This window comes from Aquarana catesbeiana, linkage group LG01 (genome assembly GCF_042186555.1).
Source record: "Aquarana catesbeiana isolate 2022-GZ linkage group LG01, ASM4218655v1, whole genome shotgun sequence".
NCBI classification, from domain to species: Eukaryota; Metazoa; Chordata; class Amphibia; order Anura; family Ranidae; genus Aquarana; species Aquarana catesbeiana.
In genome coordinates, this window is record NC_133324.1 from 372,092,496 (window position 1) to 372,119,317 (window position 26,822).

Here is a 26,822-nt window from a genome sequence, read left to right on the forward strand (position 1 = left end):
CCAATATCTGCTGGTGATGTAACTCTGCCCCCCCCCCCCCCCACCCCATAGCACCTTGTCCCTATGTTGATGGGGACAAGGCCCTCATCCCCACAATCGTGGCCGGTGGTTGTGGGGGTTTGCGGGCAGGGGGCTTATCAGAATCTGGAAGCCCTCTTTAACAAGGGGGCGCTCAGATCCTGCCCCCCCCCCATGTGAATAGAGTATCCCTACCCATTCACCTAAAAAGTGTCAAAAAGTAATAAAAACACACACACACAGTTTTTGACAATTCCTTTATAAAAAAAAACAGTGTTCCCCAATGTAATGGGACTGCGACATTGCAGCGGACAAATCTGACACTAAGTGCCACTTTTTGGGGACCAGTGACATCAATACAGTGATCAGTGCTAAAAAAATGCACTGTCACTGTATAACTGACACTGGCAGGGAAGGGGTTAACACCAGTGGCGATCAAAGGATTCATTGTGCTCCTAGGGAATGCTTTCTAACTGGGGGGGGGGGGGGTGGATGCACTTGAGTAAAAGAGATAAGTGTTTCAGCTTAGCTAAAAAACATGATCTCTCTCTTACTCCCTGACAGAACAGCAGTTTGCCTTGTTTACATAGGCAGACCGCCGTTCTGCCTTTGCCCAGAACTATCGGCGGGTTCCGGCGCATCACAGCCGTCGGACCTGCTAATTTGGTCCCACTGTGTCCAATCACAGTGGGAGTGGTGTGCGTAGATCACGTACACAAAATCATGCGCAGTATATATGTGGTGGGCGGTCCGGAAGCAGTTAATGAAGGAATTGTCAAACTGTGGGTGTGTTTTTAATACGTTTTGACACTTTTTTGGAGACTGGGTGATACTCATTCACATAGGAGGGGGCCGGGATCTTGGGGCCCCCTTGTTAAAGGGGGCTTCCAGATTCCGATAAGCCCCCCACCCGCAGACCCCCACAACCACCAGCCACGGTTGTGGGGATGAGGTCCTTGTCCCCAACACATGAAATGCCCTCAAAGTTGGTCACCAGGGTCTTAAAGCGGAGTTCCACCCTAAAGTGGAACTTCCGCTCATCGGATTCCCCCCCCCTCCGGTGTCACAATTGGCACCTTTCAGGGGGAGGGGGGTGCAGATACCTGTATAATACAGGTATCTGCACCCACTTCCGGGTATAGCTAGCTGCAGCTAGCCGCAGAGTCCCCGCCCACCCCCGTTGTGTTGTGGGAAGTACACAGTTCCCACAACACAACGGGGACCAGTGTAGACGCGCAGCGCGACTCGCGCATGCGCAGTAGGGAACAGGGCAGTGAAGCCGCAACACTTCACTTCCCAATTCCCTCAGTGAGAATGGCGGCGGCAGCACCCGAGGATCGGGGGACGGTTCGGCCTCGGGTGCCGACGTCGCTGGAGCCCGGGACAGGTGAGTGTCCTTATTTTAAAAGTCAGCAGCTGCAGTATTTGCAGCTGCTGACATCTAAAAAAAAATTTTTAGCGAAACTCCGCTTTAAATTGACTATGCTTGATCCAAGATGGCCACCAAATTCACATGGAGTGTCAGCATCCAATCCTATGCTTCCTCTCTGTAACCAAGGAAACCATAGAGGAACCAGCTTCTGCTCAACGTTCTCCTATACCTACATTGCTGCTGCAGGTGAGCACCACCTGCAGTGGAGAAAATAGACTACACCTGCCTACCAACACTTGGTGTTACTAGTTGGGCTTTTCTTGTACAGACAAATTCAAAAAGCTGCTTTCTGAATGAGGCTCTTCACTCACCAAGTAACTACCTATTATACCAGAAGCTCAGTGAAATTTGCACGTAAGTGTTTCACTGCTAAGAATAAGGTTGTTACTACTCAATGCCACTGGAAGTATAACTTGTTTGCTTGTCATTATTGTACACGCTTCTAGCAGTTTTACTTTCAACGAAAATAAATTGCAGACCGAACCATGGAAGTTGTAAAGAGAATTGAAGCAACCAAGAAAAATATTAACGTATTAAAGAGAAATAAAAGCCTTCTTAAGCCCCGTGCACACGATCGGACTTTCCGACAACAAAACTGTGGAATTTTGTCCGAAGGGTGTTGGCTCAAACTTGTCTTGCATACACAGGGTCACACAAATGTTGGCCAACAATTACGAACGTAGTGACGTACTAGAAGTACTATGTGGTTTTTCAGCTCTTTAGCGCCACCCTTTGGGCTCCTTCTTCTAATTTCGTGTTAGCAGAAGTTTGAGTGTTGATTCGCGCTTTTCTCGCATTTTTCATTTAGTGCTTTACAGTTCGTTTCTGAACAGCCATTCGTCAACCAGACATGTTGCGGAATCGGAGGAGATAACATGTTATTTATTATTGACCTTGGATTTATTGCTTTGAAATTTTTTATTTTGGTTGAATAATGATTTGATTTGTTATATTTTCTATATTTTTGGATGCATAGAATGCACTTTTTGGTTAAGTTCTATTGGCAGATAGCATGTCTAATTTTATATGTTTTCTTTTAATGCACAATAAAAAAAATGTGGAGAATAATACTTGGCTATGTGTTTTACTTCAAATGGCAGTTTGGGAGTAGACAGTTACATTTAAAAAAATACAATGTAAAATTGACAAGGGACACCAACATAGTTGTATCTTTGATCTTAAAAACTCCAGGATAATGGTGTTGTGGTAACTTGCCCAAATAAAATAAAAAAAACATAATAATATTATTCTTGATATCACTAGAAAAAAAAGCCTTTGAAAATGTGTTTGCAATAACTCCATCAGTATCACCAGCAAAGCAGCTTCATTATTATCCCATTAAAGAAGAAGAGAATGTGCGCTGCATTTGGAGAATTCAAAATTTGCCATAATTTTTTTAAATTTATTATTATAATACAAGATTTACAGTGCCTTGAAAAAGTATTCAAACCCCTTGCATTGTTCCACATTTTGTCATGTTACAATCAAAAACGTAAATGTATTTTATTAGGATTTTATGTGATAGACCAACACAAAGTAGCACATAATTATGAAGTGGAAGGAAAATGATAAATGGTTTTCCAAATTTTTTACAAATAAATATCTGACAAGTGTGGTGTGTGTTTGTATTCAGCCTCCTTTACTCTGATACCCCTAACTAAAATCTAGTGGAACCAATTGCCTTCAGAAGTCACCTAATTAGTAAATAGAGTCCACCTTGTGTGTAATTTAATATCATTATAAATACAGCTATTCTGTGAAGCACTCAGAGGTTTGTTAGAGACCCTTAGTAAACAAACAGCATCATGAAGGCCAAGGAACACACCAGACAGGTCAGGGATCCATTTGTGGAGAAGTTTAAAGCAGGGTTAGGTTATAAAAAAAAAATTCCAAGCTTTGAACATCTCACGGAGCACTGTTCAATCCATCATCCTAAAATGGAGTATCCGAAAAGAGTATAGCACAACTGCAAACCTACCAATACATGGCCATCCACCTAAACTGACAGGCCAGGCAAGGAGAGCATTCATCAGAGAAGCAGGCAAGAGGCCCATGGTAACTCTGGAGAAACTGCAGAGATCCACAGCTCAGGTGGGAGAATCTGTCCACAGGACAACTATTAGTTGTGCACTCCACAAATCTGGCTTTATGGAAGAGTGGCAAGAAGAAAGTCATTGTTGAAAGAAAGCAATACAATGTCCCATTTGTAGTTTGCGAAAATCATGTGGGGGACACAGCAAACATGTGGAAGAAGGTGCTCTGGTCAGATGAGACCAACATTGAACATTTTGGCCTAAAAGCAAAATGCTATGTGTGGTGGAAAACAAACACTGCACATCACCCTGAACCCACCATCCCCACTGTGAAGCATGGTGGTGGCAGCATCATGTTGTGGGGATGCTTTCCTTCAGCAAGGACAGGGAAGCTGGTCAGAGTTGATGGGAAGATGGATGGAGCCAAACACAGGGCAATCTTAGAAGAAAACCTGTTAGAGTCTGCAAAAGACTTGAGACTGGGGAGGAGGTTCACCTTCCAGCAGGACAACGACCCTAAACATACAGCCAGAGCTACAATGGAATGGTTTAGATCAAAGCATATTCATGTGTTAGAATGGCCTAGTCAAAGTTCAGACCTAAATCCAGTTGAGAATCTGTAGCAAGACTTTAAAATTTCTGTTCACAGACACTCTCCATCCAATCTGACAGAGCTTGAGCTATTTTGCAAAGAAGAATGGGCAAAAATCTAACTCTCTAGATGTGCAAAGCTGGTAGAGACATACCCAAAAAGACTTGCAGCTGTAGTTGCAGCGAAAGGTGGTTCTACAAAGTATTGACTCAGGGGGGCTGAATACAAATGTACGCCACACTTTTCACATATTTATTTGTAAAAATTTTGGAAAACCATTTATCATTTTCTTTCTACTTCACAATTATGTGCCACTTATGTCTATCACATAAAATCCCAATAAAATACATTTACTTTTTCGGTTGTAACATGATAAAATTAGAAAAATGTCAAGGGGTATGAATACTTTTTCAAGGCACTGTATATAGCGCCAAGAGATTGCACAGCGCTTAACAAAATGAGAGCAGACATTACAGTTACGTTACAATTCGGTACAAGAGGAATCAGAGGGCCCTGCTCGTTTACAATCTAGGAGGCAGGGTCAATTTATACAAAAGGTAATAGCTGTGGGGGATGAGCTGATGGAGAAAGTAAAACAGTGTATTAGTTAGAAGCAGGATAAGCTTCTTTAATGAGAAGGGTTTTCAGGGATCGTCTAAAGATGGATAGATTAGGCGACAGTCGGACAGATTGGGGTAGGGAGTTCCAAAGGATGGGAGAAGCATTGGAGAAATCCTGGAGGCGAGCATGGGAGGAGGTGACAAGGAAGCTAGAGAGCAGGAGGTCATGGGTGGACCAAAGAGAGCGGCTTGGTTGTTATTTTGAGACTAGGTTAGAGATGTAGCTGGGGGCAGAGTTGTGGATGGCTTTGTAAATTATTGTTAGTACTTTGAATTTTATTAGTTGGGTGAGTGGAAGCCAGAGCAGGGATTGGCAGAGAGGAGTGGAGGACACTGAACGGTTGGTAAGGTGGATGAGTCCTGCAGCAGCATTCATTATGGACTGAAGTGGGGTTAGTGTATGTAAAGGTAGTCCAATGAGGAGTGAGTTGCAGTAGTCAAGGCGAGAGATAACCAGGGAGTGAATTAGAAGCTTGGTGGTGTCATTGGTTAAAAAGGGTTGTATTCTAGAAATGTTGCGGAGGCTAAGGTGGCATGATTTGGACAGGGATTGGATGTGGGCCTGAAAGGACAGTTCAGAGTTTAGGGTTACCCCTAGCACCCTGGCATGTGGGGACGGACTGATAGTTGTGCCATTGATCTTGACAGAGAAGTCAGGGGAAGGGGCACATGGGGGAGGAAATATTATGAGCTCGGTTTTAGATTTTTTCTTTGTACTCTACCTGCATCCTACATTATACAGGACATTACATATGCCCCAAGAGGAATCTCGGATCACTCACCTCTCCTGGTCTACTTAGATATCAGACCCCTCACCACCCTCACCAAGGCTCCATGGAAACTTAATGCTATCTGGTTACACCTTGTCCCCTCTCATTCAGCCATTGAAACCCAAATAACTGAGTTCTGGCACACTAACTCTGATCATGGGAAATTACTGGTCATCTGGGACACTTTTAAGGCCTTTTTGAGGGGGGTGTTCATAACTCAAATCATACAGATTAAAAAAGCGACTAACGCCCAAAAAGAACAGGTTGCACAGCTGGTGGGTCGGTTGGAGGCAGAATTTATTGCTGATCCATCCGACTCCACTAGAGAGACATGTATTGTTGCTCAGGAAGCTATGAACCGTATACATAATTCTGCTGCGGATAAAAAAAGTTTTTTTAATGGACTAGCTTTCTATGAGGAGGGGGAGCAGACTGGCTGCCTATTAGCCAGAAATGCACACGGACTGGGAGCGTGGTTAATTCCCCAGATTAAATTATGAAGGAGCTTGTAGAGTTCTATATCAGTCTAAACGACAATAATCCTCGCAAGGGATATACCTGCCCTGTTTGCCAGATACCCATAAACACTTTCTGGACTCTCCATTGACGCTAAAAGAGTTACAGCAGGCGGTTAGTTTGTTCCCAAACTCCAAGGCACCAGGGGATGACGGCCTTCCCAGGGAGGTATATAAACAGTATGGGGAGGTGGTCCTTCCTCATTTACTGAAAGTATTTAACGCTGCTAGACGTTTACTGTTTACCCAGGTCTTTGACTAAAGCAAATATTATACTATTATTGAAACCTGATAAAGACCCACTGGACCAAGGCTCTTACAGACCCATATCCCTATTGCAAACGGATATAAAATTTCTGGCCAAGGTTTTGTCCCTAAGGCTGAATACTGTCATCTCCACTATTATTCATTCAGACCAAACAGGATTTTTTCCCCAAAAATCCACGGCACCTAACTTACGCAGGTTATACCTCAACCTTCAATCTAATGCAGATAATAAGGGAGATAGGGCCTTTCTGTCATTTAAATATGTCCATAAGGTCTTCAACAGTGTTGAGTGGGGGTACTTGTGGGACACCATGGAGAAATTTGGCTTTAGGGCGAGGTTCTTATCATGTGTTTGTTTGCTGTACATCTCTCCCCAGGCGGCACTTAGAGTAGCAGGCACACTTTCATCTCCTTTCTCCCTAGGCAGGGGTACTCTATAGGGATGCCCGTTGTCCCCTCTCCTATTTGCTATAGCCATTGAGCCACTGGCAGTCATGATCCGGGATAAACCAGCTATCAGGGGCTTTCAATATGGGGATGTACGGGACGAGATTATGTTATATGCAGACGACACTATGCTCCTGCTGGGAGACACTGGTGAATCCCTGTGGGAAGCAATGTCTGTCGTTAATAAATTTGGGAAATACTCTGGCCTCCTTATAAATTGGATGAAATCTGCCATTATGCCTTTGGATGCTGTCCAGGTAGACCCCGCTACAGCTCTTCAAAACATTCCAGTATCCACTAAGTTTAACCGATTCAATACAGGGCATTTTCACCCCCTTCCTTCCCAGACCAATTTTTAGTTTTCAGCGCTGTCGCACTTTAAACGACAATTGCGCGGTTGTGCGATGTTGTACCCAAACAAAATTGACGTCCTTTTTTTCCCTACAAATAGAGCTTTCTTTTGGTGGTATTTGATCACCTCTACGGTTTTTATTTTTTGCGCTATAAACAAAAGAAGAGCGACAATTTTGAAAAAAAACACAATATTTTTTACTTTTTGCTATAATAAATATCCCAATTTTTAAAAAAAAAAACAAATTTTTTCCTCAGCTTCGGCCCATACGTATTCTTCTACATATGTTTGGTAAAAAAAAAAATCGCAATAAGCGTATATTGATTGGTTTGTGCAAAAGTTATAGCGTCTACAAAATATGGGATAGATTTATGGCATTTTTTTAAAAAAACTATTTATTTATTTTTTTTACTAGTAATAGCGGCGATCGCGATTTTTTTTTCGTGACTGCGACATTATGGCGGACACATCGGACACTTTTGACACATTTTTGGGACCATTCACATTTATACAGCGATCAATGCTATAAAATTGCATTGATTACTGTGTAAATGTGACAGGCAGTGAAGGGGTTAACCACTGGGGGGACACAAGGGGTTAAATGTGTTTCCTAGGCAATGCTTCTAACTGTAGGGGGTGGGGACGTACAAGGGGAGGAGACCGATCGGTGTTCCGCTGTACTGGGAACACAGATCGCTCTCCTCTCACCTGACAGGACGTGGATCTGTGTGTTTACACACACAGATCCACGGTCCAGCCCGGTTAACGGGCAATCGCGGGTGCCCGGCAGACATCGCGGCCGCCGGGCACATGCACTGGGTCCCGAGCAACGCGGCGCGCGCGCGCGCGCCCCCTAGACGGCCGGGAGCCCGAGGCCGTCATATGACGTCCACCCAGAATGGGAGATCCCATCTGTGGACGTCATATGTCTATACGCGGGTAGGGAAGTGGTTAAGTAATTAGGAATATATGTCACTCCACGACCCGTAGACTTTGTCTAATTGAATTTGTCACCTTTGCTCACCCGCCTGAGGGACAAAGTTAAAATATGGACTAGGCTTAGGCTCTTGGTAGTAGGGAGGAGTAATCTATTGAAAATGATTTTAATGCCACAACTTCTTTATGTCTTATGCCGTGTACACACGACTGGTTTTGCCGTCGGAATAAACTCTGAATGTTTCTCCGACGGAATTCCATTCAAGTGGTCTTGCCTACACACGGTCAAACCAAAGTCCAACCATCCAGAACGCGGTGACGTACAGCACGTACGACGGGACTAGAAAAAGGAAGTTCAATACCCAGTAGCCAATAGCTTCCGTCTCATACTTGCTTCAGAGCAGGCGTTGTTTTTGGGCTGTCGGAACAGCATACAGACGAGCAGTTTTCCTAATAGGAATTGGTTCCATCGGAAATATTTAGAACATGTTCTATTTGTAGGTCCGTCAGAATTTTCGAAAAAGAAAGTCCGATGAGGCACACACACGATTGGAATAGATGATGAAAAGCTTCCGTCTGACTTTTTCTGTTGGACATTCCGCTCGTGTGTACGCGGCTTTACACAAGTCACCTGTAGTTATCCCCCTAAAGATGTTTAGAGTTATTAATTCCATCTTCCGTTCATTAATATGGCATACTAAACCCCCAAGAATGGAACAGCTCCAAAAATCTAAAGAGAATGGAGGCCTAGCACTAAATTTGAGAAATACTCTGGCCTCCTTATATATAGGATGAAATCTGCCATTATGCCTTTGGATGCTGTCCAGATAGACCCCACTACAGCTCTTCAAAACATTCCAGTATCCACTAAGTTTAACCGGTTCAATACAGGGCATTTTCACCCCCTTCCTTCCCAGACCAATTTTTAGTTTTCAGTGCTGTCGCACTTTAAACGACAATTGCGCGGTCGTGCGACGTTGTACCCAAACAAAATTTGCTACAGGAGTTTTGTGTTCTGTCTGTAGATGCAACTCAGTGTTATCCTATGTGTCCATGCACATTAGGATGTTTAGAGGCGTATTTTGAGCTCAGCGTTTAGAGGCAGGAAAAAAAAATACCTTCTGGTTTAAGTCTCTGATTGGAGATTACTGGCAGAAAAAAACGTAAAACTCTCCTAAACTCGTCTAAACTTTGTACAAAAAATGCTCTATATGAGCATTTTTTTTCTGCTATATGAATTGGAGTTTTTTTTAAGTCCAGTGTGCATAGAGCCTAACTTTGTTTCTCTCCCTCTGATCCCGCAGCCTGTATATTTTTTCCATCTCGCCATCATTTTTATTTATTAACTCAGTTTTATCTTTTAGATTTGGCAGGAATTCTATGAGTTATGTTGTATTTGTGTTTGCTAATAGTTTTATTGTATTTTTAGCGAAATATAGCTTTAATATTTTCTTGGGGGGGGACCCTGTGAGGTAGTCTGTACGGGGCCCCGCGATTTCTATCAGCAGCCCGGGTACCAGCTGCTCTAGAGACCATGGTGATTTAATTCACTTACTATGGAGATGTCCGAAACTTCACTTATATTGGGGAAAAGTCCTAGATACCCTCAATAGGGTGTTTCAAGTGACTATATCAAAGGACCCTAAACCTAAACCTTGCCTCCTGGGGGTCTTAAACGATCTCTTGGTGGAGGACCCAACCAAACCGGCCATAGACCGAGCTCTGTTTCAGGCTAGAAAAGGTATTTTACGTCCCTGGAAGTCGACTGAACCACCCACATGGAAGGAGTGGTTAGACACTATGGGACTGATTTACGAACATGTTGGCGCATTTGCGTGCGCAGGAATAGTTATTGAGACATGGCGCATACTTAAACGAATAGAAACTGGCTGGTGACTTGCGCCGGATGCGCGGAATCGTTGCGCGCATGGGCGCAGTTACATTCTTAAATACCGAACAGACATCAGGCACTTGCTCATTGTAATGCTGATCATGTTAATGAGCTTTTCCTTATCACATGGAGAATATTGCTTCCAGTTTTATTCAGTTCATTAATTTCTTTTTGAAATAACTCAATAATAGGGATGAGCTTTGCGTTTGAGTTGAACCCATGTTCCACTTGAACATCGGCTGTTCGATCGTTCGCCGAATTGCGAACGTTATGAGCCATTCGCGCCAAATTCCTGTGGCGTGTCACGGCCCATGATTCACTGCTTGGCCAATCACAGCGCCGTCAGTAGAGAGAGCTATAATTGGCCAAAGCCAGGGTGGCTTTGGCCAATTATGGCTCAGGGGGTTTAGAACATGCCCCACACTATATAAGGCCGCCTGCACGGCGGCCCTGTGTAGTGTGTCCCAGCGTGCTTAGATAGACAGAGAGACAGTGTCATTTCATTTGAGTTAGCTAGATTAGGCAGGACAGTCAGTGAGTTAACTGCACTTACAGTGTATTGTGTGTATATATATGCATCCCAGGTGTTGTGTTGTGTGTGTGTGTGTGTGTGTGTGTGTGTGTGTGTGTGTGTGTGTGTGTATATATATATATGTATATATTTATATATATATACACACTGTATTCAGTTTAGCTAGATCCGTTCCTGTTATCTTCCTACTGACAGGTAGGCTTGTCTTGTTACAGTATTTACAGCTACCTGAAGAAAATTGCTGGTGTTCTTTTGATCCTATTAGTACCACAGTCAGGCAGCTAGACTATTTACAGTTAGTGTAGTGCGTCCTCCTCACAGTGTTCAGCTAAAACTACAAGTTAGTGTAGTGCGACCTCTGCAGTGTTCAGCTAAAGCTACAAGTTAGTGTAGTGCGTCCTCCTCACAGTGTTCAGCTAAAACTACAAGGTAGTGTAGTGCGACCTCTGCACAGTGTTCAGCTAAAGCTACAAGTTAGTGTAGTGCATCCTCCTCACGGTGTTCAGCTAAAACTACAAGTTAGTGTAGTGTGAGCTCTGCACAGTGTTCAGCTAAAGCTACCTATCAAAGGTTGGTGGTGTTTCCTGATCCTATCACTACCGCAGGCAGCTAAATAAGCTACAAGTTAGTTTTTTGCGAGCTCTGCACAGTGTTCACCTAAAGCTACCTGTCGAAGGTTGGTGGTGTTTTCCTGATCCTATCACTACCGCAGGCAGCTAAATAAGCTACAAGTTAGTTTTTTGTGAGCTCTGCACAGTGGTCACCAAAAGCTACCTGTTGAAGGTTGGTGGTGTTTTTGTGATACAAGTTAGTTTTTTGCGAGCTCTGCACAGTGTTCACCTAAAGCTACCTGTCGAAGGTTGGTGGTGTTTTCCTGATCCTATCACTACCGCAGGCAGCTAAATAAGCTATAAGTGTTCGCCTAAAGCTACCTGTAGAAGGTTGGTGGTGTTCTCATCCTACAGGCAGGCAGTTGATTTTGCTAGCTGCAGTATCAGTATATAATACATATGCCAGCTTAGTGCAGCTACAGGCCATTAGTATGTCTGGAAGGCCAACAAGGAGAGGCAGACAGTCACAAGCCAATAAAAGCAGGCTCTGTGTCTAGAGGCAACAGTGCTGGTCATGGAGACGGTGCATCCTCATCAGCACGTGGCCGTGGGACACGCTTGGCCTTTTTTTCGGCAGCTGGCTGTGTTGAGCCGCAACATGCGGAAGACTTGGTCGAGTGGATGACCAAGCCGTCCTCATCCTCCACATCCTCTCTCACCCATGCTCAGGGTACTTTGTCTGGCAAAGCAGCTGCCAACGCGGCCTCTTCCCTCGACTCAATTGCAACAGTGACTCCTTCCCTAGCCCCACCATGTCCTCCTGAAGAGTCCCTCGAACTGTTTGACCACAGTGTTGGGTACATGCTCCAGGAGGATGCCCAGCTTTTAAAAGGCTCTGATGATGATACTGAGCTAGATGAAGGCAGTAACGTGAGCACGGACAGAGGGGGTGCCCAAGAAGGACAGCAATCTGGCAGTCATGCTCCCCCTGCTGCAGCATACTGCCATGTTTTCTCCAGTGATGAGGAGGGAGGGGATGATGAGGTCACCGACTCAACGTGGATGCCTGATAGGAGAGAGGAGGAGGAGGAGGAGGAGGAGGCACATCACCAATGAGGCAGGATGCCCTCCAGGGGCCAGCCTAAGGGCAGCACACTGACTGCATCACACCCCAAAGCTCCACATGTGCAGGGCGCTGCTGTCTCTGCGCGTTATTCCAAAAGTTCTTTGGTGTGGGCCTTTTTTGAGACAAGTGCATCAGATTACACCGCTGCTATTTGCAACATATGTCTCAAGCGTATCTCGCGTGGCCAAAACATCTCCCGCTTGGGCACCACATGCTTGACAAGACATATGTTGACCTGCCTTGCAGTTCGTTGGCAAGCTAATCTAAAAGACCCACACCAAAGAACAAAGAGGACCTCTCCTCATCAGCTGAGATCTCCAACCCCACTATACCTTCAGTCCTCTCTGAGACCTGCACTGAGAGGAATGAAGGTGTAGAATTAGGTGTGTCACAGCCAAGTACTTGTGGGCAATCTGCTTTTGGTACACCGATGTCAGATTGTACCAGGCAAATTTCCCTGCCCCAGCTGCTGTACCGCCAAAAGAAGTTTGCTCCCAGCCATCCACATGCCCAGCGGTTGAATGCTAGCTTGGCAAAATTGCTAGCACTTCAACTGCTGCCTTTTCAGTTGGTAGACTCTACCCCCTTCCGTGAGTTTGTGGAATGTGTGGTTCCTCAGTGACAGGTACCCAAACGCCACTTTTTCTCATGGAAGGCGATTCCGGCTCTCTACCGGCATGTGGAAGGCAATGACTTGGCCTTGCTGGACAGGGCGGTCAGCGGTAAGGTGCATATTACCGCTGACTCATGGTCCAGCAGGCATGGACAGGGACGTTACCTAAGTTTCACCGCGCATTGGGTGACTCTGCTGGCAGCTGGGAAGGATGCAGGACAAGGTGCAGTAGTGTTGGAGGTTGTTCCGCCACCACGCCTCCAAAATGCCACTACTAATGATTGTGACACACCTTTCTCCTCCACCCCCTCCTCTTCTTCTTCCTCCATGGCCTCTTCCTGTGCTTTGTCCTCGGAACCAGCGGTGCTCCGTAGCCGTTCAAGGGGCTATGCAAGTATGCAGGCCAAAAGATGCCATGCGGTGCTTGAGCTAGTGTGCTTGGGGGACAGGAGCCACACTGGGGCAGAGGTTCTGTCAGCTCTGCAGGGGCAGGTTCAGAGGTGGTTGACGCCACGTCAAATTAAGGCAGGAATGGTGGTTTGCGACAATGGCACCAACCTCTTCTCTGCCCTCCGACAGGGACAAATGACCCATGTGCCCTGTTTGGCTCACGTCCTTAACTTGGTGGTGCAGCGGTTCTTGGGCAGGTACCCGGTTCTTGGGCAGGTACCCGGGCTTACAGGATGTCCTGAGGCAGGCCAGGAAAGTCTGTGTGCATTTCCGCCGGTCATATAATGCCAGTGCTCGGCTGGCAGACTTCCAAAAGGAGTTTAACCTGCCCAAGAACCGCCTAATCTGTGACATGCCCACCAGGTGGAACTCAACGTTGGCCATGCTGCAGTGGCTGCACATGCAGCAGAGGGCCATCAATGAGTACCTGTGCGACTATGGCACCAGGACAGGGTCAGGGAAGCTTGTTTTTTTTTTCCCCACGCTAGTGGGCTATGATCAGGGATGCATGCACTGTCCTGTCACCATTTGAGGAGGCCACGAGGATGGTGAGCAGTGACAGTGCATGCATCAGTGACACTTTCCCCCTTGTCCACCTGTTGGAGCACACGCTGCGTGGAATAATGGACAGGGCACTTGAGGCAGAACAGAGACAGGAAGAGGAGGACTTCCTTAGCTCTAAAGGCCCCCTTTATCCAGACAGTGTTCCTGCGTGCCTGCCGATCACACAAGAGGACGAGGAGGAGGAGAAGGAGGATTGTGTCAGTATGGAGGTGGAGCCTGGCACTCAGCATCAGCAGCAGTCTTTAAGGGATCAGTCCCAAGAAACACATGGACTTGTACGTGGCTGGGAGGAGGTGGCTGCGGACCATGTCGTCCTTAGTGACCCAGAGGACTCCGGACCGAATGCCTAAGCAAACCTACGCTGCATGGCCTCCCCGATCCTGCAAAGCCTGCGTAAGGATCCTCGTATTCGTGGTATCAAGGAGAAGGACCAATACTGGCTGGCAACCCTCCTTGATCCACGTTACAAGGGTAAGGTTGCGGACCTTATCTTGCTATTGCAGAGGGAGCAGAGGATGAAACATCTTCAGGAGGCCTTGCAGAAAGGTCTGTGCAACGCGTTCCCAGAGACTGTTTCTGGACAACGTGTTGCTGAGGCTTCGGTCAGTCAAAGAAGGAGCGGTGGAGAAGGTGGGCGTCTGACCGATGCGTTCAGACAATTATTTAGTCCGCAGCCCCAAGGTATGATCGGTTCCAGCAACCATCGCCAGCGTCTGTTTTACATGGTGCAGGAATACCTAGGGGCTAGATCTGATTTGGACACCTTTACCACCAAAAATCCTCTGGGTTACTGGGTCTTGAGGATGGATCACTGGCCAGAGCTTGCACAGTATGCAATTGAGCTACTGGCCTGTCCTGTGTCCAGCGTTCTTTCGGAACGCACATTCAGTGCTGCTGGAGGCTTTGTAACCGATCACAGGGTGCGTCTGTCCACCGACTCGGTCGATCGACTGACCTTCATAAAAATGAATCAGTCTTGGATCACCACCAGCTACCAAGCACTTGATGCTGATGTAACCGAATAATTTTTTTTGAAATCTCAGATCCCTTCAAAGACTGCCTATGCTGATGCTGAGTGACTATCCTGAGTAATTATCCTCTTCCTCCTCAATGATCATGCTGATAGCTTGTAAGAACATTTTTGGTTCTGGGCGCCACCACAAGTGACTAAGGCCCAATTTTTCAGCCCCTGTTTAACAGAGGCATGTAATTAAAATTTTTGATGCAATACTTTGCAACAGGGCTCGTTCCTGCTTTCCAACTAGAGTATCTGTGAGGGGTTGCAGTGTTGTGGCACCAGCACCAGTGCCTAAGGCCCAATTTTTCAGCCCCTGTTCAACAGGGGCATGTAATTACAATTCTTGATCTAATATTTCACAGCAGGGCCCGTTTCTGCGCCCACCAAGAGCGAGTGAGGACTTACAGTGTTGTGGCACCAGCACCACCACCACCACCAAAGGCCCAATTTTTCTGCCCCTGTTGGGCATGTAATTACAATTCTTGATCTAATCTTTCACAGCAGGGCCCTGTGAGGGCTTACAGTGTTGTGACCACAACAACACCTAAGGCCCAAATTTCTGCTGAGTATATAGGGCAGGCCCCTACTGTCAAACATCCAACTTACAAACGACTCCTACTTGCAAACAGAAGGAGACAACAGGAAGTGAGATGAAATCTACCCCTAGGAAGGGAAATTCTCTCCTGTAAGAGTTAATATGGGAAAAACATTTCTCCTTTCCACTGATGCTTTATCACCAATCCTTGTTTCACAAAAAAAAACAAATTTTCAAAAAACATTTGTCATTGGGACAAAAAGTGAGGTGAAATCTTCTGAAGAGGAGCACAGGCAGCAAAACAAATGTCACAGGGGTGATAACCCTTCCCTATGTTTTCCAAAAAGCTTAAAATAGATTTTTTGGCTGGAGCTAAACACGTTAAAAATGTACCAGTTCAAAATTACAAACAGATTCTACTTAACAACAAACCTACAGTCCCTATCTTGTTTGCATCGCCTGTATACTGCTGTTCAGAGTACAGAGCCTGTATACTGCTGTTTCCTTTTTTAATTTGGGTGCGGGGTTCCCCTTAATATCCATACAAGTCCCAAAGGGCCTGGTAATGGACTGGGGGGTACCCATGCCGTTTGTCTCACTGACTTTCATCCATATTGCCAGGACCCGACATTACATTAAAGCCGCAAGCAGTTTTAAATGACTTTTTTTCCTTTAAAAATGACATTTTGTGCAGGGACTGTTCTAAGCACGGGAAACACGCGCCACTTTACAGGCATACTATAGACACCCCCCAGGTACGATATTTAAAGGAATATTTCACTGTTTTTTTTTTTTTTTTTACTTTAAGCATCATTAAAATCACTGCTCCCGAAAAAACAGCCATTATTAAAAGTTTTTTTTGCATTGATACATGTCCCCTGGGGCAGGACCCGGGTCCCCAAACCCTTTTTAGGACAATACCATGCAAATTAGCCTTTAAAATTAGCACTTTTGATTTCGAACGTTCGAGTCCCATAGACGTCAATGGGGTTCTAACGTTCGTGCAAATTTTTGGTCCGTTCTGGTGCGAACCGAACCGGGGGGTGTTCGGCTCATCCCTACTCAATAATCATTCTAGAGATCTTCCTCCTATCAACAACTGTGCGGATATTCCCTGGACTTGGATGTGAAATGTCATAATTGTCAAAATGTAATTGTGTGCATTTTATGGTGATAATCTATAATCATTGGTGGACCTGAAACTTCCATGAAAACATCTTCTTAATACATGTCTGTGTATTATGCATTCTGGACAATTCATTTCCCCATACACTGTGCAATGTGATTGGATAACATATAAATCTACTCATCTATCTGAGCAATTCTTTCCCCATACACTGTGCAATGTGATTGGATGACATTTAAATCCACTCATTTGTCTGAGCAATTATTTCCCCATACACTGTGCAATGTTTAAAGGGTTAATACCCAAAAAGAGAAAGCAGCTTGTGTCTGGTGATGTAGCTGCTTAGTAACTCCTATTCAGAATGTGTCAGCACAAAACCAGATGCAGTTCCGTGCGTTTTTTTTCCGCACTGAGGCTGGATTCACACCTATGGATTTTTAGTGCTTTTTGCATTTTGCAGATTTGCACTACAGAACATGTTCTATAGTTCAGTACTGTCCATGTTAAATGCCTATCCCATCATGCCTAGTCAAGTATGTCAGTGCCTTAATTGCACAACACATGGATAACAGACATAAATTAAATAAAAGGTTAAACTTACATTTGTCACTACGTTCGGTCGTCATCAATGTGTCCCAATTATCAATAGTCAGTCTACAGATCTCCAGCCAGGCACTATCCCTCTTATATTGATCCTTGTAGTTTGGATCAGTCTTGTCATAGATACAGGGATGCTGCCTCACGAGTCTTATTAAGGACTCATTGTCAACTGCCTCTCTGTGATGGACTTCCCTGTGGGCTCTGGTTGACATTGTGTATACAGGTTGTTCACACTAGTATACACAGAGATCACGGCATCCAGGAAGTACTCTGTGGGAAGGACGGGGCTGCCTGCAGTGGGGAGTGCTGGGTAAAATCTTTTCTTCTTCCTGTTAAGTCGCTTCACTATAGACCACGATCCGACTTGTAGGTGACTTCCATTGAAATCTATGGGTACAAGTCACCTAGAAGTCGCCTTGAAGTAGTACAGGGACCTTTTCCGAAGTCGGAGCGACTTCAGTAGCGTACATTAAGACGGCTCTCATTCACTTGAATGGAATTTTTGATGTCGAGCGACTTGGGGCAACTTGAGGTCTGACAAGTCGGATCCCAAGTCGCGGTAGTGTGAACCGAGCCTTAGGGCCAGTTCACACCAGATGCAGTTCCATGCAGTACCGTTTTTCTGCACCAATACAGTCAGTTCCGGCCAGTTTCTGCACCAGAGACTGACTGCATGGTGTGAACTAGATCCATTGGAATACATGGAAAACACTGTGCATGCATTTTTAGTGCAGAAAAAAGCGCACAGAACTGCGTCTGGTGTGAACTAGCACTAAAAATGCATGCAGTGTTTTCCATGTATTTCAATGGCTCTAGTTCACACCATGCAGTCAGTTTCTAGTCAGTTCCGGTGCAGAAAAAAAGCGCTCGGAAATGCATCTGGTATGAATTGGCTCTTAGAACTTTAGTTCTTAAAGAAACCAAAGGTAGTAATGTTGTAACCCCTTTTCTTGAACAAGCGTGAAAAATATATTTCTCACAAAGAGGGGAGTATTTCCAGCATATTATCTGTGTGATCATGTGTGTGTCTATGGGTAGTCCCCCCCCCCCCAACGTATATTATCTGTGTTATCATCTGTGTGTCTCTATATATATATATATATATATATATATATATATATATATATATATATATATATAATTATAATAAATCTATATAAAAAAACACACACACACGGCATACATTAAGGCCCGGGGCACACTTGTGCGATGCCAGACATCGAATGTAATTCTCAGCGCACTGCCGTTCACATTACATGATATCCATTGTACTCTGCTAAAAATATATATATAATGTTTGAGGGTTCTAATTAATTTTCAAGCAAAAAAATACAGATTTTAACTTGTAAATAGAAATAGGCTTGGTCCTTAAGGCCCGGTTCACACTTGTGCGATGCCAGACATCGCATGTAATTCGCAGCGCACTACTGTTCACATTACATGCGATGTCTGTGCGGTGCAATATCAGCCATACAGATAGTATGGTTGATAGTGCACCGCATTCGGTGCAAACACGCACAGGACCCTTTTTTCTGTTCGGGCCAGAATCGGATCGCATGTGTGTTCACACATATGCGATCCGATTCATGTCCAAACTGTCAGTTCGCAGTGCGATATGCAAGCTGAACTGGGGGTGTCGTTAACAATGTATTGACACTCCCCAGCGATTCAAATATGGCAGTGTGAACTGACATGTGAGTCAGTGCGATGTGGGAACCCGCAGTGGATTTGCAGTGTTCTCACATCACACCAGTGTGAACCGGGCCTTAGTGGCTAGACACATTACATATTTATGGTCAAAATCTGCATAAGGCATACTTACCAACTGAATTTCCCGGGACATTCCCGGGATTTAGCCCCCTTTCCCGGATTTAGCCATTCCCGAGAAATGTCCCGAGAAATTCTAATTTTACCGTTTTTTTTTCGCCGCCGCCGCCTGCCGCTAGAGGTCTGTGGCCGACGGAGACAATGTCTCCACCGGCCACCATTTTTCCGGAGGCCAAATTACTATTTAGTAATGGCCGGGTGACTGCCAATAGAATTTGAGCTGTGGCACCGCCCACCTCCCGCCCCGCTGCGACTTGATGTGGGAAGAGGTGGGGGTGGGTGGCGACGCAGCTCAATTGCTATTGGCAGCCACCCGGCTATTTTGTCCCATTCTGCACTGCTGGGAATGCCTGACTCCATTGGGGGATGCCTGGTGTAAAGACAGGACTCTGCTGGCAGTGCCTGATGTAAGGGGGGACTCCGCTGCAATGCCTGATGTAAGGGGGGACTCCGCTGCAATGCCTGATGTAAGGGGGGACTCCGCTGCAATGCCAGATGTAAGGGGGGACTCCGCTGCAATGCCTGATGTAAGGGGGGGACTCCGCTGCAATGTCTGATGTAAGGAGGACTCCGCTGCAATGCCTGATGTAAGGCATTGCACAAATGTGAACCGCGCCAAGCCTATTTCTATTTACAAGTTAAAATCTGTATTTTTTTTGCTTGAAAATTAATTAGAACCTTCAAACATTATATATATATATATATATATATATTTATATATATATATATATATATATATATATATATATATATATATATATATATATATAATATTTTTTTTTTTTTTAGCAGAGTACAATGTATATCATTGCAATAATTTTTTCACACTGAGGCGCCTGCAAAGTGCCCTGAAAGAGTGGCTCCATTCACTCCAATATGAAAGCTCCGTGGGCTTTCACACTGGAGACACAGTAGCAGCTGTTTCACGGCGCTTTGTAAGCACTATTTTTAGCGCCTGCAAAACGACTCAGAGTGAAAGGGGTCTTCATGTACAATCTGTGGCATGTAAACTCCTCAATGTAAACCCAAGATAACAAAAAACAGGGAAAGTCTTTGCAGTTGATTTACTAAAGGTAAATCCACTTTGCACTACAAGTGCAGTTGGTGGAGATCCGAGGGGGCCATGCAAGGAAAATAAAAAACAGCTTCTTTGCTTCTACATAATTGAATGTTAAAATCACCAGTGCTTCCCCTCAGATTTTCAGCGACTACACTTGTATTGCAGAGTGGATGTGCCTTTTATAAACCCCAAAATATCTAAGAATTTGGGGTGTACACAACAAAGTGCTAGAGTGCAATTTGCCTAATGGGGACACTAGTTAGATTGACCTGTGTGTCCCCAAGGAACGGCATTGGTAGGGTTTTACCCTCACTTCCTGTTTGGTTATGTGACAGGAGGTGAAGCCAATTTTGTGAAAAGGGAAACAAAGCCCAACCTAAAAAAAGACAAGCAGGGGTTCTAACACTCTTTTTTTTGAGGTTTCCCTCAGATGCCCACAATTAGAATAGGATTGTTTTGAGCTAGATTTTAGCTCAGTGAGACCTTGTGCTCCTCCACCTTCCATTTGTGGATGTCCCACAGATGCTCAATAGGGTTTAAGTCTGGAGACAGGCTTGACCAGTCCATTACCTTTACCCTCAGCTTCTTTAGCAAGGCAGTGGTCGTCTTGGAGGTGTGTTTGGGGTCGTTATCATGTTGGAATGCTGCCCTGCAGCCCAGTCTCCGGAGGGAGGGGATCATGCTTTGCTTCAGTATGTCACAGTACATGTTGGCATTCATGGTTCCCTAAATGAACTGTGCCGGCAGCACTCATGCAACCCCAGACCATGACACTCCCACCACCATGCTTGACTATAGGCAAGACACACTTGTCTTTATACCCCTCACCTGGTTGCCGCCACACACGCTTGACACCATCTGAACCAAATAAGTTTATCTTGGTCTCATCAGACCACAGGACATGGTTCCAGTCAGGGCCGATCCTGGCCGGGGTGCAGTGCACCCGGTGCCACAGAGATGGGGGCGCTGAAGAGCCAGAGTGCTCCCCTCCCTCCTCCTCCTCTTGTCCATAGGCGGCTCTCTCCGCCGGTCACCGCCACCGCCGCTGCTGTGCCCATCCCCCCTCCGTCCTCCTGTCAGAGGAGGAGAGCAAAACAGCCAGAGACCGTAGCGGCTGTCTCTCTGTGCAGAGAGAGACCAGCTGCGGCCGCGCAGTGACGTCACGGGGGGCTGTCCAAGCCCAACCCGGACGTATTCCACCTCTCCTCCTGTGTGTAACACCCGCCTGCTGCCCAAGCCTGACACGCTCTGTTCTCCACCTGGGCGGCGCGGCTGCACACCATCCTCTCCTCTCCAGCTGCTGCCCAGGTGTTTTTAATTAGCCTAATGGAGGGGGGGGGTGGTTTTTCCTGGGGGGTCTATATTAATGTGGGGGGTGATTTGTCCTGGGGGGGTGTAAACTAATGTAGGGGGGGTGATTTGTACTGGGGGTCTAAACTAATGTAGGGGGGGTGATTTGTCCTGGGGGGTCTGTACTAATGTAGGAGGGTGTTTTGTCCTGGGGGTCTGTACTAATGTAGGGGGGGTGATTTGTCCTGGGGGTCTAAACTAATGTAGGGGGGAGGTGATTTGCCCTGGGGGGTCTGTACTAATGTGGGGGGGTGGTTTGTCCTGGGGGGGTCTATACTAATGTAGAGGGGGTGATTTGTCCTGGGGGGTCTGAACTAATGGAGGGGGGTGATTTGTCCTGGGGGGTCTAAACTAATGTAGGGGGGAGGTGATTTGTCCTGGGGAGTCTATACTAATGTAGAGGGGGTGATTTGTCCTGGGGGGTCTAAACTAATGGAGGGGGGGTGGTTTGTCCTGGGGGGTCTGTACTAATGGATGGGGGTGGTTTGTCCTGGGGGTCTGTACTAATGGAGGGGGGGTGGTTTGTCCTGGGGAGGGGTCTGTACTAATGGAGGGGGGTGGTTTGTCCTGGGGGGTCTGTACTAAGGGAGGGGGGTGGTTTGCTCTGGGGGGGTCTGTACTAATGGAGGGGGGTGGTTTGTTTTGGGGGGTTCTGTACTAATGGAGGGGGGTGGTTCTGTACTAATGGAGGGGGTGGTTTGTCCTGAGGGGGGTCTGTACTAATGGAGAGGGGGTGGTTTGTCTTGAGGGGGTTCTATTCTGATAAAGGGGGGTGTTTTGTCCTGGGGGTCTATACTGAGGGAGGGGTTTATACTTAGTGGGGGATCTGCACTGACGGAGGGGGGTCTATACTTAGTGGAGGGGGGTCTGTACTGAGGGGTGACTATAGTTGGTGGAGGGGGTGATACCATGTTTTACCGCACCGGGTGACACCAACCCTAGTGACGTCGTTGCAGCTGCGGGCTCTTATTTCCCCTCTCCCTCGTGCGCGCTGCTGTACTAGTGAGCGGCGCACTATGTTTCTTCCCCCGCCTTCATATCGGCCAGGGAAGAAAAAAAAAGGAGCAAAGAAGAGGATTGTGGGACATGTAGTCCCGAGGACTGGCAGCCCCACTGTAACACGGAAACTGCAGCCCACACAGCATGCTCAGCTGAATGGGAGAGAGAGAGAGAGAGAGAGAGAGAGAGCCAGGAGCCCGGGAAAGCTTTCAGGGAAGTGCACCCAGGACTCCAGAGGGAGAGGACAGTGCTGGGGGAACACCATCAGAGAGAGAACCCCGCTGACCTGTGCCTCATGAGGGAAAGCCACACAGCCTAGCGCCATCCCTGGTGGAGAAAGGAATTGAGTCATTGCCAGAATATAGATCTGGGCTCTACCCAGCGGAGTCGCCACGGGCAATTCAGAGTGAGCCGACTCCTGATCAGAGGAACCGTTGTTGCTGTATCGCTGGGTCAGGTGAGAGGGCCAATCAGCCATTATTTACTAACGTCCATAGGAACTGCAGTCTCTGACCATCTCTTGTAACATGTCTGCAGTCTCTGACCATCTATTGTATCATGTCTGCAATCTCTGACCATCATCTGTATTGTCTGCAGTCTGACCATCTCTTGTCACATGTCTGCAGTCTCTGACCATCTTCTGTAGTATGTCTGCAGTCTCTGACCATCTTCTGTAGTATGTCTGCAGTCTCTGACCATCTCCTGTACTATGTCTGCAGTCTCTGACCATCTCCTGTATTATGTCTGCAGTCTCTGACCATCTTCTGTAGTATGTCTGCAGTCTCTGACCATCTCTTGTAACATGTCTGCAGTCTGACCATCTCCTGTACCATGTCTGCAGTCTCTGACCGTCTCCTGTAGTATGTCTGCAGTCTCTGACCATCTCCTGTATTATGTCTGCAGTCTCTGACCATCTTCTGTAGTATGTCTGCAGTCTCTGACCATCTCTTGTAACATGTCTGCAGTCTGACCATCTCCTGTACCATGTCTGCAGTCTCTGACCATCTCCTGTATTATGTCTGCCGTCTCTGACCATCTCCTGTACTATGTCTGCCGTCTCTGACCATCTCCTGTACTATGTCTGCCGTCTCTGACCATCTCCTGTACTATGTCTGCCGTCTCTGACCATCTCCTGTACTATGTCTGCCGTCTCTGACCATCTCCTGTACTATGTCTGCAGTCTCTGACCATCTCCTGTATTACGTCTGCCGTCTCTGACCATCTCCTGTATTATATCTGCCGTCTCTGACCATCTCCTGTATTATGTCTGCCGTCTCTGATCATCTCCTGTATTATGTCTGCCATCTCTGATCATCTCCTGTAGTATGTCTGCAGTCTCTGACCATCTCCTGTATTATGTCTGCAGTCTCTGATCATCTCCTGTAGTATGTCTGCAGTCTCTGACCATCTCCTGTACTATGTCTGGGAGCTCTTTCTAAGGGCCCTTTCACACTGGGGCGGTTTGCAGGTGCTATTGTGCTAATAATAGCGCCTGCAAATCGACCCGAAAGTCATTTCAGTGTGAAAAGCCCCGAGGGCTTTCACACTGGAGTGATGCGCTGGCAGGACGGTAAAAAAAGTCCTGCTAGCAGCATCTTCGGAGTGGTGAAGGAGCGGAGTATATACCGCTCCTTCACCGCTCCTGCCCATTGAAATCAATGGGACGGCGTGACTATACCGCCGGCAAAGCGCCTCTGCAGAGGCGCTTTGTGGTGGTTTTTAACCATTTCTCGCCCGCTAACGGGGGGTAAAACCGCCCCGCTAGCGGCCGCATACCGACGGTAAAGCCCTGCTACAATAGCGGCGCTTTACCTCCGACGCCCGCCCCAGTGTGAAAGGGCTCTTACAGATTCTCTAACAGAAGCCCTCTCTGTGTGCATCAGAGAGACTCCCCTCCAGGTCCCATTTGTGTACGTTCTTCCTGTATTTTCTTTATTGTTAAAAGATCATGGGAGGATCCCAGGGTAACAAAGAGTTCTTAGGGGAACATCTCTGTGTTTGAGTCGTTGCCATAGAAACATTTGTAAAGGGGAGGAGTTGGTAAGATGACTATGCCCACGTGGGGGCGCCAGGAATATTTCTGCACCCAGGCGTCTGTGACCCTAGGATCGGCCCTGGTTCCAGTAATCCATGTCCTTAGTCTGCTTGTCTTCAGCAAACTGTTTGTGGGCTTTCTTGTGCATCATCTTTAGAAGAGGCTTCCTTCTGGGACGACAGCCATGCAGACCAATTTGATGCAGTGTGCTGCGTATGGTTTGAGCACTGACAGGCTGACCCCCCACCACTTCAATCTCTCAGCCATGTTGGCAGCACTCATACATCTATTTCCCAAAGACAACCTCTGGATATGACGCTGAGCACGCGCACTCAACTTCTTTGGGCGACCATGGCAAGGCCTGTTTTGAGTGGAACCTGTCCTGTTAAACCGCTGTATGGTCTTGGCCACCGTGCTGCAGCTCAGTTTCAGGGTCTTGGCAATCTTCTTATAGCCTAGGCCATCTTTATGTAGAGCAACAATTCTTTTTTTCAGATCCTCAGAGAGTTCTTTGCCATGAGATGCCATGTTGAACTTCCAGTGACCAGTATGAGAGAGTGAAAGCGATAACACCAAATTTAACACACCTTTTCCCCCTTCACACCTAAGACCTTGTAACACTAACGAGTCACATGACACCGGGGAGGGAAAATGGCTAATTGGACCCAATTTATTATTAGTTATTTTGAGGGGACAGCAAATTTACACTGTTATACAAGCTGTACACTCACTACTTTACATTGTAGCAAAGTGTCATTTCTTCAGTTTTGTCACATGAAAAGATAGAATAAAATATTTACAAAAATGTGAGGGGTGTACTGTACTGTATATATTGTCAGTTTATATAAGCGACTTTACATTACATTCTGTTGTTTTTTTCCAACACCCCTTCTCATGTGCTTTGTCAAATTATATTCAGCTTCTTCTGGAAATAACTATGATGTTCCTTTAATAAAGGCTTGGTGAGTGCATCAGCAGTCATCTCCTCTGATGGGCAGTATTGAATGTCAATAACACCTTGCTCTTGATTGTCCCTCAGTAGGTGATACTTGACATCAATGTTTTTGGTTCTAGGACTGACCCTTTCTGATTGTGTAAGCTTTATACATCCCTGGTTGTCTTCAAAAATGGGAATTGGTTTTGACATGTCTATCCCAATGTCCACAAAAAGTTGATGAATCCATATCTCTTCTTGACATATGTATGCTGCTGCAATGTACTCTGCTTCAGTTGAAGAAAGAGTTTGCTTTCGACTAGACCAACTTATGGTTCCTTCCCCATACTGGAAGATGAATCCACTTGTGGATTTGCGGTATGTGCAGTCCCGACCCAGTCAGCATTCACATATCCGACTAGTTTTGGATCTGATGTTGCTGGTAACTGTAACTTCATCTTAATTGTTCCTACACGGACACGCAGCATGTATAGTCTGCTATTTTTAATTACCCAGGATTAAGTATTTACATTGGCACTATTTATAGCAGCACCATTCTCTTCCTAGCTGGTTCATGCATGTGTGTGTGTATGTGTAGGGACCCGAGATTGGCGCCATATTGTGACAACGTTGTCATTTCTTTCTGTATGTGTTTTTATTGCAGGGTGTACTGGAGGGATGTTTTCCACTATCATGTTGATATGACATTTTGAGTGGAGTTATTTTACACTTGTAACTTTAATAAAGCAAATTTTCAATTTGATATTGCGTGGTTGATCTTCCCTCTTTGCTCCTATGGGACATCCCTTTGTTCCACCATTATCAATTTTTTTACATTGATTCATTTTAATTTTGGAGGTATCTCATCAAATCGACGAATTGGTAATGATCAGTAACATACATTGCCATCGGCAACCTATGGAAAGTGGATTTCATGTTTGTTTTAATTTATTTAAGCTTTATACATCCCTGGTTGTGCTCAAAATGGGAATTGGTTTTGACATGTCTATCCCAATGTCCACAAAAAGTTGACGATTCCATATCGCTTCTTGAATGAATGAATGAATGATTTGTAAAGCACTGCAAATGCGAACTGAATCGCCTCAAGGCGCTGATGCGTTGTGTTGTCAGCTTCATTAGAAGAAGTAAGTCTTGAGTTTTTTCCTGAAGGCCAGATGGTTTTCTTCCATGCGGATGTGAGTCGGAAGAGAGTTCCATAGCCGAGGTCCCTGGACTGCGAATCTTCGCTCTCCCCTTGCTTTGTAGCGGTATTTGGGAACGAGGAGGAGGTTTTGGCTAGATGATCGCAGATTGCGATTTGGTGTGTAATGTTTTATTTTCTCTCGGAGGTATTGAGGGGTGTTACCTTGTATGCATTTGTGGGTGAGGCAGAGGGTCTTGAATGTGATCAGATTCTTTACTGTTAGCCAATGTAGGCTCCTCAGGGATGGGGAGATGGACTCCCAGGGTTTTTATCCTGTTAGTAGTCTTGTCGCTGCGTTTTGAATGGCCTATAGGCGCGTAAGCTGATATTGGGGTAATCCTATGTAGAGTGAGTTTGCGTAGTCGAGACAGGAATTGATGATTGTTCCAACTACTGCTGCTTTGTCATCTTCTGGGATGAAGGGG

General features: G+C 46.0%; 1 protein-coding gene across 1 annotated transcript in view; it reads left to right on the plus strand.

The window, feature by feature from the left end:
• The window catches only part of LOC141140966 (G-protein coupled receptor 54-like), a 310,484-nt gene that overhangs the window by 147,025 nt on the left and 136,637 nt on the right, over positions 1-26,822 (plus strand). The window lies entirely within an intron of this gene.